Genomic DNA, 17809 nt, shown 5'->3' with positions numbered 1-17809 from the left:
CGATTTTTCCATCGATTTCGAAATGAAATGCTCAGTCTGTGTAGATTTGATGGCAAAACATTTTGGCTGCTTACAACCATTGCTCAGATTTTCCATTTGAGTTGATTTTTCAGCTGTAAAGATTGCTGTTGGGTTTCAACTGCAAAGTTTGGTGTTATCAGCAGCTCTGTATGTTCACCCACAGCATCAAATTTCTCTTTGATGGTTTTTCCAACTTTTTCCGGAAGTATTTGTGCCTCTAGTCTTGTCTCAATCTGTATTTTCAATTCCCTAATTGAATCTCTGACTCTGTCAATTCATACATTTGACCTATCGTGCGCTGTTTTTGTTTTATTTGAGCATTAAGTTTTCTATTTTCCTCCTCCAAGTACAAAATCTTTTTCTCAGAACTCTCTTGTGCATTTCTGCGTTTCTTGAAATCGTACATTCATCTATCAATGCTGTTGCCTTGGGCTTCAGCCTAGTGACTTCGGCTTTCAGTACACAATTTTCTTCTGTCAGAGAGCATTGGATCTTTCTTCTTTCTTCTTCGGATTCAATAATATGATCATTCAGTGTTGTTAGTATTGATATTTTGTGTTTCGATTTAGCAGTTTCATCTGAAAGCTATTTTATTTCACTCCGGAGTTCCTTTTCTCTGTCTTCTGCCTCAACTTGCAGATTATGCAAAGCTTCTCTCAGCTTTTCGATCTCCTCCTCATATCTTGAGCATCTTCTAAGAAGCAGTAACTCATCCATTTTACCCACCTACTTAATAAAAATCTTTCTTTCTTTGCTCTGTCCTGGCAAATGAATCCAGTGTGTTTTGTAAACTAGTCACATTCTACATGACCGACATTTAATGCATCATAATCACAACCGGTTCTGACGATCTGTGCTGCCACGCCAGTTTTTCCAAGCTTTGTGCGTCAAGATAGCTGTCTGTTGTGTTCAAAGCGTGTGTTCTATTATCGGGCTGAGCATGCGTAGTGCCACGATGTAGGCTCGTCCCAAGAACCAGCACCAGAGAGGAAGAGAGTCAAGACACCCTGTAGCGTTTCCCAGTTGAAACGATGGTCTCTCAAACTGATGGGTAGCGTTTCTTTATTCAACGGCCTTTGTACATGAACACACCGTAAGAGCTATAAAACATACAAATAAAATACCATTAGTAACTCTTAGTGGTTCTAACCTTTTACACCTTAACCTATAAACCTTACTTTTTGTAATATCATTAAATTTACCTTGCATGTATTTAATTATAACATGAACTAAAACGTATTCCAACTGTTTCAACTGTTTGACAGTTAATCAAATAATAACACTATTTCATGTTGAAACATAAACATTACGCTCAATAAATACAATACTCTCGTCAAAACACTCACATTGTTCCCTCATCAACCAAGCGCTAACTAATTAATTGTTTAGACCTTAGTTGGACTTTTCCTTAGTTATTTCCCTTTAACTGTGACTCGTACGCTCTCTTACTCTCTGCACTATGTCCAAAACAGTTCATTGTCAGTTATTGTCAGAAGTTTGTGTAGGTCACTTAGCAACCTTGTCCCTTTAAAAACCCTTTCAAATTAAAAGCATTGGTCGAAAGGTAATAAATAACTCTTGGTTAAATGAGAGGAAACCACAACATAAAATAAAATACCTATTCCAGGTCTCACTGGTTCCCCAGTACAACATGGAAGTTTCTCTCCAAGGACTCCTAAACGATTGAGTAATCTGAACTACTGTTTGCACAAACAGCCAAAGTCATCCTCCCTCAAGAAGGAGGAGGGACCCTGCTGTGTTGTTCACCGTTTGAACTCCAAAGTACATTTACCAAGATGGGGAAGCAACAAGTATGCCCACTCCTGCACTGTGCCTCTCAGCAATGGCAACTCCAGCGTGAAGGAGTGTCCAATCCCTATCCAAGCGAGTGTTTCCAGAGCCAGAGCAGTGCGTCGAGGTGAGTCCAACTACTTCTAGCTAAAACCTTTCAATCTCACACACCAGCTTCGACTTCTTCCCCACTAGAGCGCTGACATGCCACATTCAGAGATTTTTATATTATATTCATATTATATGAGGGTACATTAGTATTTTACAAACTATTCCTTACAAAGGAATTTCTGTTTCCGAAAAATAGTAGTTGGCTGCAATTTCATAAACCTTCGTTGTTACTGCTGCTTGAAAAATACCTAGCAGGGTGTATTTAACACCAAATATTAATCCATCCACACACGTACCCCAACCAACTCTTAGAATTAGTAGAAGTTTCCATTTCCGGTGATTTCTCAGCGAAAGATTTAGGCTGCTTAGATTCATGCGTCAAAAGTTTTAGCTGAAGTCGTATTTCTAGTAGAAGTCCTTACATGCCTACGTTTGCTTTTTAAAGTTTGTGTTTAAGATGATGTTTTACATGGAGTCTGAAGCTGCTTTAGTTTATAAGTCGCACATTTGGTCCGAGTCGATTTTTCCATCGATTTCGAAATGAAATGCTCAATCTGTGTAGATTTGATGGCAAAACATTTTGGCTGCTTACAACCATTGCTCAGATTTTCCATTTGAGTTGATTTTTCAGCTGTAAAGATTGCTGTTGGGTTTCAACTGCAAAGTTTGGTGTTATCAGCAGCTCTGTATGTTCACCCACAGCATCAAATTTCTCTTTGATGGTTTTTCCAACTTTTTCCGGAAGTATTTGTGCCTCTAGTCTTGTCTCAATCTGTATTTTCAATTCCCTAATTGAATCTCTGACTCTGTCAATTCATACATTTGACCTATCGTGCGCTGTTTTTGTTTTATTTGAGCATTAAGTTTTCTATTTTCCTCCTCCAAGTACAAAATCTTTTTCTCAGAACTCTCTTGTGCATTTCTGCATTTCTTGAAATCGTACATTCATCTATCAATGCTGTTGCCTTGGGCTTCAGCCTAGTGACTTCGGCTTTCAGTACACAATTTTCTTCTGTCAGAGAGCATTGGATCTTTCTTCTTTCTTCTTCGGATTCAATAATATGATCATTCAGTGTTGTTAGTATTGATATTTTGTGTTTCGATTTAGCAGTTTCATCTGAAAGCTATTTTATTTCACTCCGGAGTTCCTTTTCTCTGTCTTCTGCCTCAACTTGCAGATTATGCAAAGCTTCTCTCAGCTTTTCGATCTCCTCCTCATATCTTGAGCATCTTCTAAGAAGCAGTAACTCATCCATTTTACCCACCTACTTAATAAAAATCTTTCTTTCTTTGCTCTGTCCTGGCAAATGAATCCAGTGTGTTTTGTAAACTAGTCACATTCTACATGACCGACATTTAATGCATCATAATCACAACCGGTTCTGACGATCTGTGCTGCCACGCCAGTTTTTCCAAGCTTTGTGCGTCAAGATAGCTGTCTGTTGTGTTCAAAGCGTGTGTTCTATTATCGGGCTGAACATGCGTAGTGCCACGATGTAGGCTCGTCCCAAGAACCAGCACCAGAGAGGAAGAGAGTCAAGACACCCTGTAGCGTTTCCCAGTTGAAACGATGGTCTCTCAAACTGATGGGTAGCGTTTCTTTATTCAACGGCCTTTGTACATGAACACACCGTAAGAGCTATAAAACATACAAATAAAATACCATTAGTAACTCTTAGTGGTTCTAACCTTTTACACCTTAACCTATAAACCTTACTTTTTGTAATATCATTAAATTTACCTTGCATGTATTTAATTATAACATGAACTAAAACGTATTCCAACTGTTTCAACTGTTTGACAGTTAATCAAATAATAACACTATTTCATGTTGAAACATAAACATTACGCTCAATAAATACAATACTCTCGTCAAAACACTCACATTGTTCCCTCATCAACCAAGCGCTAACTAATTAATTGTTTAGACCTTAGTTGGACTTTTCCTTAGTTATTTCCCTTTAACCTTCCTCTGGTGTTAGCTTTCTCCTGCCATCTGTAGTGTTAGCGGGTCATTTTGGACCCGTGTATTAAATCAGCCATAAAATGCCCTAAAAACAATCTTTTATCATCCAATGTTTTTCTTAACTCTTGTTTAGCTGGTTGGGCTCCCTTATCCATGAAAAGATTGGTTTTAATATTTTTTTTGTGGCCCCCTGGGCCTTTGTTTTAACAAAATACCCCTCGTTTTCAATGTCTAAAAAGTGGTCAAATGAACCTTAAGAGAAGAAGGCAACAAAATAATCAGTTGTTCTGTTATCTGAGTGTAACTGAGAGATATTAAAACACATTTCTTAAATGTTCAACAAAAAAAAGATTTTAATTTTAATATTATCAAGTATAGCAACATCTATGGTGTTTCGGGTCATTTTGGACCCGTATACATTTACTTCAAGAAAAGGGCAAAAACAAGTCTTTTTTCCCCCACACAATAGAACTTTAATACAATATTTAACAATATGAAAAACAGAACAGTCATAAATAATAACAAATTACAATAAAACAAAGATTTGCAAGGTCAAATAAACAACCAATTGAGAAAATCACATCAAAAGAAATCAAGTACTTGTTCTATAAATACTCTGTGCAAAGAACATGCCTGTGTGTGTGTGTGTGGGGGTGTGTGTGAGTGTGTGTGTGTGTGTTTAGATGCATGTGTTGCAAAAAGTGACACTTTTAGTGTGTTCTTTACAGATATATTTGTTGCAGGTGAAGCACACTATGTAGGTTTTTCTGTCCATATTGCTAGGGCAGACCTGACACCTCTTTCTTTTTGAGCGAGGTGGTCTCACTGGCATTGTGGCTGTGGATGGAGTGCTTGAGGCAAGGCTGGCTGCTGAGGGGGAAGGTGATGCTGATGCTCTTCTTGTTGCTGTGGATGTGGATGGCGTGTTTGGTGACCACTGCAGCTGTCTGACCAAGTCTGCAGCAGCTGGCTCTCGGGGCACCCGTTCCCGTTGCTCAATGTGCGGCTTGACAAGGGAATTCCCGAGCTCCTCAAGAAACATTCTCCGCTTGGTGTTTTGGGTTGAATTCCACCCTTGGTGAATATGGGTCCACAACACAAATGCATTGTATGCAGACACATTGAGGATGTTGTAAAACACAACCATTGGCCATCTCCTGGTCATTCGCTGGCAAGTGTAGGTGGCAGTCAGCTTGTCCAGATTGTCCACTCCTCCTTTGTTTTTGTTGTAGTCCAGGATGATTATGGGCTTTTTGTCACTTCCTGATGACACGGCAGCATCTTTGTGAAGAGTGGACATCAGTATCACATTCCGTCGTTTTTTTGGACAGTATGAAACAACAGTGGTGGTATCTGTGAAAACAAATTTGGAGGAAAGTGGAGCCCTGTCCTTCACCAGCAACATTTCAGCAGGCAGCTCAGGTTTATTTTTTTTTACTGTGCCCACCATGGTGAGTTTCCTCCTGAGAAGTTCTTGTCCAAGGTCATAGCTGGTAAAAAAATTGTCACAAGTGATGTGACCCTGCAGTCCAGTAGTCAAATCGAGGACTACACGTTTTCCTTGGTTTTTTTCAGGGATGCCGCTTGCAGATTTGCCTATGTAAATCTGTAGGTTCCACGCATAGCTTGTTTTAGCATCACAGGCTGCCCAGATTTTTATGCCATATTTGCCTGGCTTGCTAGGCATGTATTGCCGGAACGGGCTTTTTCCTCGGAAAGGGAGAAAACGTTCATCCACTGTCACCTCTGGCCCTGGGTTGAACATCAGTGGAAGGAGTTGCACCTATCTCTCCCAAACATCCCTGATGGGAGCAAGCTTGTCAGATTTTGCTCTGGTGTCTCGATTGTCAAATCTGAGGACTCTTGAGATCATCTGAAAGGTCCAAAGAGACATGTCTCCCTTTGTTTGTTCTCGCAAAAAGGCAAAGAGAAAAGCCCCTAAATGAACTTCAAGTGGTTGGAGGAAGAGGCTGTTGGTTGATTGTGTGTTTATGATTTAATTTTTGGCATTTTTTTATTGTTTTATAATCGAAAATTTTAACCGGGTCACAAATGACCCGAACACCACAAAAGTCATTTTTTTCACCAGAGCACTTTATAATTTAGTAAAAAAATTATAAAGTGTTTTAAATGGAAGTCCCTGACAAAGTCAAAAAGTTTCAACGCAAAAAACAAATGTATGAAGTACTTTTATGCATGCTAAAACTCAAAACGGGTCCGTAGGGACCCTAACACCATAGGAAGGTTAACTGTGACTCGTACGCTCTCTTACTCTCTGCACTATGTCCAAAACAGTTCATTGTCAGTTATTGTCAGAAGTTTGTGTAGGTCACTTAGCAACCTTGTCCCTTTAAAAACCCTTTCAAATTAAAAGCATTGGTCGAAAGGTAATAAATAACTCTTGGTTAAATGAGAGGAAACCACAACATAAAATAAAATACCTATTCCAGGTCTCACTGGTTCCCCAGTACAACATGGAAGTTTCTCTCCAAGGACTCCTAAACGATTGAGTAATCTGAACTACTGTTTGCACAAACAGCCAAAGTCATCCTCCCTCAAGAAGGAGGAGGGACCCTGCTGTGTTGTTCACCGTTTGAACTCCAAAGTACATTTACCAAGATGGGGAAGCAACAAGTATGCCCACTCCTGCACTGTGCCTCTCAGCAATGGCAACTCCAGCGTGAAGGAGTGTCCAATCCCTATCCAAGCGAGTGTTTCCAGGGCCAGAGCAGTGCGTCGAGGTGAGTCCAACTACTTCTAGCTAAAACCTTTCAATCTCACACACCAGCTTCGACTTCTTCCCCACTAGAGCGCTGACATGCCACATTCAGAGATTTTTATATTATATTCATATTATATGAGGGTACATTAGTATTTTACAAACTATTCCTTACAAAGGAATTTCTGTTTCCGAAAAATAGTAGTTGGCTGCAATTTCATAAACCTTCGTTGTTACTGCTGCTTGAAAAATACCTAGCAGGGTGTATTTAACACCAAATATTAATCCATCCACACACGTACCCCAACCAACTCTTAGAATTAGTAGAAGTTTCCATTTCCGGTGATTTCTCAGCGAAAGATTTAGGCTGCTTAGATTCATGCGTCAAAAGTTTTAGCTGAAGTCGTATTTCTAGTAGAAGTCCTTACATGCCTACGTTTGCTTTTTAAAGTTTGTGTTTAAGATGATGTTTTACATGGAGTCTGAAGCTGCTTTAGTTTATAAGTCGCACATTTGGTCCGAGTCGATTTTTCCATCGATTTCGAAATGAAATGCTCAGTCTGTGTAGATTTGATGGCAAAACATTTTGGCTGCTTACAACCATTGCTCAGATTTTCCATTTGAGTTGATTTTTCAGCTGTAAAGATTGCTGTTGGGTTTCAACTGCAAAGTTTGGTGTTATCAGCAGCTCTGTATGTTCACCCACAGCATCAAATTTCTCTTTGATGGTTTTTCCAACTTTTTCCGGAAGTATTTGTGCCTCTAGTCTTGTCTCAATCTGTATTTTCAATTCCCTAATTGAATCTCTGACTCTGTCAATTCATACATTTGACCTATCGTGCGCTGTTTTTGTTTTATTTGAGCATTAAGTTTTCTATTTTCCTCCTCCAAGTACAAAATCTTTTTCTCAGAACTCTCTTGTGCATTTCTGCGTTTCTTGAAATCGTACATTCATCTATCAATGCTGTTGCCTTGGGCTTCAGCCTAGTGACTTCGGCTTTCAGTACACAATTTTCTTCTGTCAGAGAGCATTGGATCTTTCTTCTTTCTTCTTCGGATTCAATAATATGATCATTCAGTGTTGTTAGTATTGATATTTTGTGTTTCGATTTAGCAGTTTCATCTGAAAGCTATTTTATTTCACTCCGGAGTTCCTTTTCTCTGTCTTCTGCCTCAACTTGCAGATTATGCAAAGCTTCTCTCAGCTTTTCGATCTCCTCCTCATATCTTGAGCATCTTCTAAGAAGCAGTAACTCATCCATTTTACCCACCTACTTAATAAAAATCTTTCTTTCTTTGCTCTGTCCTGGCAAATGAATCCAGTGTGTTTTGTAAACTAGTCACATTCTACATGACCGACATTTAATGCATCATAATCACAACCGGTTCTGACGATCTGTGCTGCCACGCCAGTTTTTCCAAGCTTTGTGCGTCAAGATAGCTGTCTGTTGTGTTCAAAGCGTGTGTTCTATTATCGGGCTGAGCATGCGTAGTGCCACGATGTAGGCTCGTCCCAAGAACCAGCACCAGAGAGGAAGAGAGTCAAGACACCCTGTAGCGTTTCCCAGTTGAAACGATGGTCTCTCAAACTGATGGGTAGCGTTTCTTTATTCAACGGCCTTTGTACATGAACACACCGTAAGAGCTATAAAACATACAAATAAAATACCATTAGTAACTCTTAGTGGTTCTAACCTTTTACACCTTAACCTATAAACCTTACTTTTTGTAATATCATTAAATTTACCTTGCATGTATTTAATTATAACATGAACTAAAACGTATTCCAACTGTTTCAACTGTTTGACAGTTAATCAAATAATAACACTATTTCATGTTGAAACATAAACATTACGCTCAATAAATACAATACTCTCGTCAAAACACTCACATTGTTCCCTCATCAACCAAGCGCTAACTAATTAATTGTTTAGACCTTAGTTGGACTTTTCCTTAGTTATTTCCCTTTAACTGTGACTCGTACGCTCTCTTACTCTCTGCACTATGTCCAAAACAGTTCATTGTCAGTTATTGTCAGAAGTTTGTGTAGGTCACTTAGCAACCTTGTCCCTTTAAAAACCCTTTCAAATTAAAAGCATTGGTCGAAAGGTAATAAATAACTCTTGGTTAAATGAGAGGAAACCACAACATAAAATAAAATACCTATTCCAGGTCTCACTGGTTCCCCAGTACAACATGGAAGTTTCTCTCCAAGGACTCCTAAACGATTGAGTAATCTGAACTACTGTTTGCACAAACAGCCAAAGTCATCCTCCCTCAAGAAGGAGGAGGGACCCTGCTGTGTTGTTCACCGTTTGAACTCCAAAGTACATTTACCAAGATGGGGAAGCAACAAGTATGCCCACTCCTGCACTGTGCCTCTCAGCAATGGCAACTCCAGCGTGAAGGAGTGTCCAATCCCTATCCAAGCGAGTGTTTCCAGGGCCAGAGCAGTGCGTCGAGGTGAGTCCAACTACTTCTAGCTAAAACCTTTCAATCTCACACACCAGCTTCGACTTCTTCCCCACTAGAGCGCTGACATGCCACATTCAGAGATTTTTATATTATATTCATATTATATGAGGGTACATTAGTATTTTACAAACTATTCCTTACAAAGGAATTTCTGTTTCCGAAAAATAGTAGTTGGCTGCAATTTCATAAACCTTCGTTGTTACTGCTGCTTGAAAAATACCTAGCAGGGTGTATTTAACACCAAATATTAATCCATCCACACACGTACCCCAACCAACTCTTAGAATTAGTAGAAGTTTCCATTTCCGGTGATTTCTCAGCGAAAGATTTAGGCTGCTTAGATTCATGCGTCAAAAGTTTTAGCTGAAGTCGTATTTCTAGTAGAAGTCCTTACATGCCTACGTTTGCTTTTTAAAGTTTGTGTTTAAGATGATGTTTTACATGGAGTCTGAAGCTGCTTTAGTTTATAAGTCGCACATTTGGTCCGAGTCGATTTTTCCATCGATTTCGAAATGAAATGCTCAGTCTGTGTAGATTTGATGGCAAAACATTTTGGCTGCTTACAACCATTGCTCAGATTTTCCATTTGAGTTGATTTTTCAGCTGTAAAGATTGCTGTTGGGTTTCAACTGCAAAGTTTGGTGTTATCAGCAGCTCTGTATGTTCACCCACAGCATCAAATTTCTCTTTGATGGTTTTTCCAACTTTTTCCGGAAGTATTTGTGCCTCTAGTCTTGTCTCAATCTGTATTTTCAATTCCCTAATTGAATCTCTGACTCTGTCAATTCATACATTTGACCTATCGTGCGCTGTTTTTGTTTTATTTGAGCATTAAGTTTTCTATTTTCCTCCTCCAAGTACAAAATCTTTTTCTCAGAACTCTCTTGTGCATTTCTGCGTTTCTTGAAATCGTACATTCATCTATCAATGCTGTTGCCTTGGGCTTCAGCCTAGTGACTTCGGCTTTCAGTACACAATTTTCTTCTGTCAGAGAGCATTGGATCTTTCTTCTTTCTTCTTCGGATTCAATAATATGATCATTCAGTGTTGTTAGTATTGATATTTTGTGTTTCGATTTAGCAGTTTCATCTGAAAGCTATTTTATTTCACTCCGGAGTTCCTTTTCTCTGTCTTCTGCCTCAACTTGCAGATTATGCAAAGCTTCTCTCAGCTTTTCGATCTCCTCCTCATATCTTGAGCATCTTCTAAGAAGCAGTAACTCATCCATTTTACCCACCTACTTAATAAAAATCTTTCTTTCTTTGCTCTGTCCTGGCAAATGAATCCAGTGTGTTTTGTAAACTAGTCACATTCTACATGACCGACATTTAATGCATCATAATCACAACCGGTTCTGACGATCTGTGCTGCCACGCCAGTTTTTCCAAGCTTTGTGCGTCAAGATAGCTGTCTGTTGTGTTCAAAGCGTGTGTTCTATTATCGGGCTGAGCATGCGTAGTGCCACGATGTAGGCTCGTCCCAAGAACCAGCACCAGAGAGGAAGAGAGTCAAGACACCCTGTAGCGTTTCCCAGTTGAAACGATGGTCTCTCAAACTGATGGGTAGCGTTTCTTTATTCAACGGCCTTTGTACATGAACACACCGTAAGAGCTATAAAACATACAAATAAAATACCATTAGTAACTCTTAGTGGTTCTAACCTTTTACACCTTAACCTATAAACCTTACTTTTTGTAATATCATTAAATTTACCTTGCATGTATTTAATTATAACATGAACTAAAACGTATTCCAACTGTTTCAACTGTTTGACAGTTAATCAAATAATAACACTATTTCATGTTGAAACATAAACATTACGCTCAATAAATACAATACTCTCGTCAAAACACTCACATTGTTCCCTCATCAACCAAGCGCTAACTAATTAATTGTTTAGACCTTAGTTGGACTTTTCCTTAGTTATTTCCCTTTAACTGTGACTCGTACGCTCTCTTACTCTCTGCACTATGTCCAAAACAGTTCATTGTCAGTTATTGTCAGAAGTTTGTGTAGGTCACTTAGCAACCTTGTCCCTTTAAAAACCCTTTCAAATTAAAAGCATTGGTCGAAAGGTAATAAATAACTCTTGGTTAAATGAGAGGAAACCACAACATAAAATAAAATACCTATTCCAGGTCTCACTGGTTCCCCAGTACAACATGGAAGTTTCTCTCCAAGGACTCCTAAACGATTGAGTAATCTGAACTACTGTTTGCACAAACAGCCAAAGTCATCCTTCCTCAAGAAGGAGGAGGGACCCTGCTGTGTTGTTCACCGTTTGAACTCCAAAGTACATTTACCAAGATGGGGAAGCAACAAGTATGCCCACTCCTGCACTGTGCCTCTCAGCAATGGCAACTCCAGCGTGAAGGAGTGTCCAATCCCTATCCAAGCGAGTGTTTCCAGAGCCAGAGCAGTGCGTCGAGGTGAGTCCAACTACTTCTAGCTAAAACCTTTCAATCTCACACACCAGCTTCGACTTCTTCCCCACTAGAGCGCTGACATGCCACATTCAGAGATTTTTATATTATATTCATATTATATGAGGGTACATTAGTATTTTACAAACTATTCCTTACAAAGGAATTTCTGTTTCCGAAAAATAGTAGTTGGCTGCAATTTCATAAACCTTCGTTGTTACTGCTGCTTGAAAAATACCTAGCAGGGTGTATTTAACACCAAATATTAATCCATCCACACACGTACCCCAACCAACTCTTAGAATTAGTAGAAGTTTCCATTTCCGGTGATTTCTCAGCGAAAGATTTAGGCTGCTTAGATTCATGCGTCAAAAGTTTTAGCTGAAGTCGTATTTCTAGTAGAAGTCCTTACATGCCTACGTTTGCTTTTTAAAGTTTGTGTTTAAGATGATGTTTTACATGGAGTCTGAAGCTGCTTTAGTTTATAAGTCGCACATTTGGTCCGAGTCGATTTTTCCATCGATTTCGAAATGAAATGCTCAGTCTGTGTAGATTTGATGGCAAAACATTTTGGCTGCTTACAACCATTGCTCAGATTTTCCATTTGAGTTGATTTTTCAGCTGTAAAGATTGCTGTTGGGTTTCAACTGCAAAGTTTGGTGTTATCAGCAGCTCTGTATGTTCACCCACAGCATCAAATTTCTCTTTGATGGTTTTTCCAACTTTTTCCGGAAGTATTTGTGCCTCTAGTCTTGTCTCAATCTGTATTTTCAATTCCCTAATTGAATCTCTGACTCTGTCAATTCATACATTTGACCTATCGTGCGCTGTTTTTGTTTTATTTGAGCATTAAGTTTTCTATTTTCCTCCTCCAAGTACAAAATCTTTTTCTCAGAACTCTCTTGTGCATTTCTGCGTTTCTTGAAATCGTACATTCATCTATCAATGCTGTTGCCTTGGGCTTCAGCCTAGTGACTTCGGCTTTCAGTACACAATTTTCTTCTGTCAGAGAGCATTGGATCTTTCTTCTTTCTTCTTCGGATTCAATAATATGATCATTCAGTGTTGTTAGTATTGATATTTTGTGTTTCGATTTAGCAGTTTCATCTGAAAGCTATTTTATTTCACTCCGGAGTTCCTTTTCTCTGTCTTCTGCCTCAACTTGCAGATTATGCAAAGCTTCTCTCAGCTTTTCGATCTCCTCCTCATATCTTGAGCATCTTCTAAGAAGCAGTAACTCATCCATTTTACCCACCTACTTAATAAAAATCTTTCTTTCTTTGCTCTGTCCTGGCAAATGAATCCAGTGTGTTTTGTAAACTAGTCACATTCTACATGACCGACATTTAATGCATCATAATCACAACCGGTTCTGACGATCTGTGCTGCCACGCCAGTTTTTCCAAGCTTTGTGCGTCAAGATAGCTGTCTGTTGTGTTCAAAGCGTGTGTTCTATTATCGGGCTGAGCATGCGTAGTGCCACGATGTAGTCTCGTCCCAAGAACCAGCACCAGAGAGGAAGAGAGTCAAGACACCCTGTAGCGTTTCCCAGTTGAAACGATGGTCTCTCAAACTGATGGGTAGCGTTTCTTTATTCAACGCCCTTTGTACATGAACACACCGTAAGAGCTATAAAACATACAAATAAAATACCATTAGTAACTCTTAGTGGTTCTAACCTTTTACACCTTAACCTATAAACCTTACTTTTTGTAATATCATTAAATTTACCTTGCATGTATTTAATTATAACATGAACTAAAACGCATTCCAACTGTTTCAACTGTTTGACAGTTAATCAAATAATAACACTATTTCATGTTGAAACATAAACATTACGCTCAATAAATACAATACTCTCGTCAAAACACTCACATTGTTCCCTCATCAACCAAGCGCTAACTAATTAATTGTTTAGACCTTAGTTGGACTTTTCCTTAGTTATTTCCCTTTAACTGTGACTCGTACGCTCTCTTACTCTCTGCACTATGTCCAAAACAGTTCATTGTCAGTTATTGTCAGAAGTTTGTGTAGGTCACTTAGCAACCTTGTCCCTTTAAAAACCCTTTCAAATTAAAAGCATTGGTCGAAAGGTAATAAATAACTCTTGGTTAAATGAGAGGAAACCACAACATAAAATAAAATACCTATTCCAGGTCTCACTGGTTCCCCAGTACAACATGGAAGTTTCTCTCCAAGGACTCCTAAACGATTGAGTAATCTGAACTACTGTTTGCACAAACAGCCAAAGTCATCCTCCCTCAAGAAGGAGGAGGGACCCTGCTGTGTTGTTCACCGTTTGAACTCCAAAGTACATTTACCAAGATGGGGAAGCAACAAGTATGCCCACTCCTGCACTGTGCCTCTCAGCAATGGCAACTCCAGTGTGAAGGAGTGTCCAATCCCTATCCAAGCGAGTGTTTCCAGAGCCAGAGCAGTGCGTCGAGGTGAGTCCAACTACTTCTAGCTAAAACCTTTCAATCTCACACGCCAGCTTCTAGAGCGCTGACATGCCACATTCAGAGATATTTATGTTATATTCATGTTCTATGAGGGTACATTAGTATTTTACGAACTATTCCTTAAAAAGGAATTTCTGTTTCTGAACAATCGTAATTGGCTGCAATTTCATAAACCTTCTTGTTACTGCTGCTTGTAAAATACCTAGCAGGGTGTATTTAACACCAAATATTAATCCATCCACACACATACCCCACCAACTCTTAGAATTAGTAGAAGTTTCCATTTCCAGTGATTTCTCAGCGAAAGATTTAGGCTGCCACAACACAACATAAAAAAAATAAATATACATATATATTTATTAATAAAGTCATTTACACTCCGTGAAAAAGTGTATGATCGGTAATGTCCGATCACGGTCTCTCGTTGCTGTTCGCACAATCCGATCACCTGCATCTCATTTCGCAGCCTGCCTGTGCAGCTGGTCTCCTCTTTCCTTCACATTGCGCAAACGCGCAGCAACAAATACTATAAGCCAGGGGTGTCCAAAGTCGGTCCTCGAGGACCTGCATCCTGCATGGTTTAGTTTTCTCCCTAGTTGTAGCAACAACCTCTTAAGCAAGTCAATGTTCTCCTTAGGCCTATAATGAGCCATCATTTGATGCAGCTGTGCTAAACCAGTAAGAGAACTAAAACATGCAGGATGCCTCCCCTCGAGGACCGACTTTGGACACCCCTGCTATAAGCGATGTTGTGTTGAACTATGACACACTGAGTGAATGGGGAAGTTTCTGTGTTGCGGTGGAAAATTGAAGCACGTGGGGTGAAGCAGGTCAAAATGCATCAACGCGACAAATCTGATATGGCATAAAAACAATGCCATACTTGACGGAGTTTGCCTACGTCGAGGCTCATTGCAGTAAAAAGACATATGGAGGATCAGATAGCAGGTAAAGCAGCGCACAGCTACAAACACTCACCAGGATTAGCATTAGCATTTGTTTAGCATTAGCTAAACAAATAACCCGCAAAAAAAAAAAAGTCTTTGAGCTGTGATGCAAGACGCTGGTTCTGCTCTCGTTGTTGAACCGCTGCTACAGGTACATGTACGCTGCTACATATTTGACAGACGGAGCGCCGCTTCTGCTCCACCTGGTAGTGACTCTCACACCGAACCTCTGTTTAAAGCTGCAGCATCTAACTTAAAAAATACATTTTACATACGTATTAAAACTTTTGCTGTCCTAACATGAAACAGATAATCTCTGAAAAAAGAAGCAATCCATTCTGCTTCCTCCCTGTTCTGCATAATTAGACTTAGACTTAGACTTAGACTTTATTATCATTTTGCATGCACAAAGGTGTATACAGAACGAAATTTCGTTGCATTTCGGCTCAGGACAGTGTTTTGAGCTTTCAATGTTGTGAAGTTACTCCAGAATAAAATAAAATACAATATAAAATATGAATATAAATATGAAATATAAAATATAAAGTGCAGGAATGACAGTAGAAATAGAAGTTCTTTAGTTTCTATACATGTGCAAGGTATAAGGTGGAGACCAGATTTTAAGTGCAGTGCGATTAAGAGTTCAGCAGTCTAATGGCAAGTGGGAAAAAGCTGTTTCGGAACCTGGTGGTCCTGCACCGGATGCTACGGAACCTCTTTCCAGAGGGCAACAGGGAGAACAGTCCATGGTGGGGGTGTGAGGGGTCACTGACGATATTTCGGCTTCGGGACACGCAGCGCTGGGATGAAATGTCCTGAATGGAGGGAAGGGGGGCCCCGATGATCCTCTCTGCTGTCCGCACCACTCTCTTCACGTTCTTCCAATCGGTGGCGCTGCAGCCTCCACACCACACAGAGAGGCAGCTGGTCAGAATGCTCTCTATGGTGCTTCTGTAGAACGTCTTGAGGATGGGCGGGGGCAGGTGTGCTCTTCTCATCCTCCGCAGGAAATACAAACGTTTCTGTGCCCTCTTGACCACAGACATGGTGTTCACTGACCAGGAGAGGTCGTTAGTGATGTGCACCCCCAGGAATTTGGTGCTGCTGACCACCTCCACAGCCGAGCTGTTGATGAGCAGTGGAGCGTGGCTGGGCCGGTTCTTCCTGAAGTCGACGATCATCTCCTTCGTCTTGTCAACATTCAGGATCAGGCTGTTGTCTCTGCACCAGTCTGCCAGCTGCTCCACCTCCTCTCTGTAGTCCAGGTCGTTGTCGTCTCTGATAAGGCCCACCACCGTTGTGTCGTCCGCGAACTTCACGATGTGGTTGGTGGCGAACCTGGGGACGCAGTCATGTGTCATCAGAGTGAACAGCAGAGGGCTCAGGACGCAGCCCTGAGGGGAGCCTGTGCTGAGGGTGATGACATCGGAGGTGTGTTGTCCGATCCGGACTGACTGAGGTCTGTCTGTGAGGAAGTCTAGCAGCCAGTTGCGCAGGGGGGTGCTGAAGCCCAGGTGTCCCAGTTTTCCTGCCAGATGCTGTGGGATGATTGTGTTGAACGCTGAGCTGAAGTCCAGGAACAACATCCGCACATGAGTGTTCTTCTCCTCCAGGTGAGCCAGGCTCAGGTGTAGGGTGGAGGAGATAGCATCCTCAGTAGAGCGGTTTCGGCGGTAGGCAAACTGGAACGGGTCGAATGTGGGGGGGAGTCTGGAGACGATGTGTTCTTTTACCAGCCTTTCAAAGCACTTCATCATAATTGGAGTCAGTGCTACAGGCCGGTAATCGTTGAAAGAGGTGACTTGAGGTTTCTTTGGCACCGGAATGATGGAGGCAGTTTTGAGACAGGCTGGCACTGTTGCTTGGTCCAGTGAGGTGTTGAAAATGTCTGTTAGGACACCAGCCAGCTGACCTGCGCATTCCCTGAACACCCGCCCGGGTATGTTGTCAGGGCCTGGGGCCTTCCGTGGGTTGACTCTTTTCAGAGTCTTCAACACATCGGCTGTATCCAGGCAGAGTGGGTCCTCTTCCTGGCGGGGAACAGTTTTCTTTGCCGGAGTACTATTCAGTGCCTCAAACCTCCCAAAGAAGTTAGTTAGTTACTCCGCTCAGTCAGAAACAGCCACTCAGAACTAGCAGTAATCAGCTAGCCGCCATGCTAACAGGAAGTTTTCATTTAGTAACTCAGGGTTGTTTATTGTAATGGATCCTGTTTTTGCCTTTGAATGTTATGGTCGGAATTGGAATCGGCAGGAAAAAACCTGATCAGCACATCTCTATTTAAAATGTCTTCCAGTTCCAGTGTGGCATGTTGTGTATAAAATTATTATTATTATTCATTAGCCTATGAGAGGTTGAACTTGTCATTATGCCGTTATCAACATTTTAGCTGAAAATAGTCTCAAAGCGACAATATTATCATTTGTCGCAATCGTTTCTGGGACAATTTATGGTCCAGAAAAATTGGCATGACAATTTTGACAGGTCTAGTCGACGGCAGTAAAAAGATGTTGAAATGATAAAAACCGTGCTGTTTCTGTCTCTTTTACAGTGCTTGTGCACACCAGAATGCTGCTACACGCAACATGGAGAAGGTCCAAGTCATTAAGCTGAGCTTATTTATATATATATTCACGGACTGAGGTGGCTTCTTTTTGGTGCATGCATATGGTTGATCTTTGATGATCTCAGGAAACATTTATTAATGTCTTTAAAATGATAGTGGTGCAAACATTTGACACCAATTTTGTGTAATTTGAAGAAGGTGACGGGGTCCAACTTCTCTCAAGTTATTCTGTTCTATTCCAGCAATAAATATTTTTCCTAATGTTTATGATTCACTGCAATGTCTCTTTACCTCACCCTCATAGTTTTTCTTCTCTATTCCTTGGTTT

This window comes from Poecilia mexicana, unplaced genomic scaffold (assembly GCF_051168715.1).
Source record: "Poecilia mexicana isolate PSO_F unplaced genomic scaffold, ASM5116871v1 ptg000001l_5919364_6026786_+_RagTag, whole genome shotgun sequence".
Taxonomy (NCBI): domain Eukaryota; kingdom Metazoa; phylum Chordata; class Actinopteri; order Cyprinodontiformes; family Poeciliidae; genus Poecilia; species Poecilia mexicana.
Note: the sequence above shows the minus strand (reverse complement) of the source record.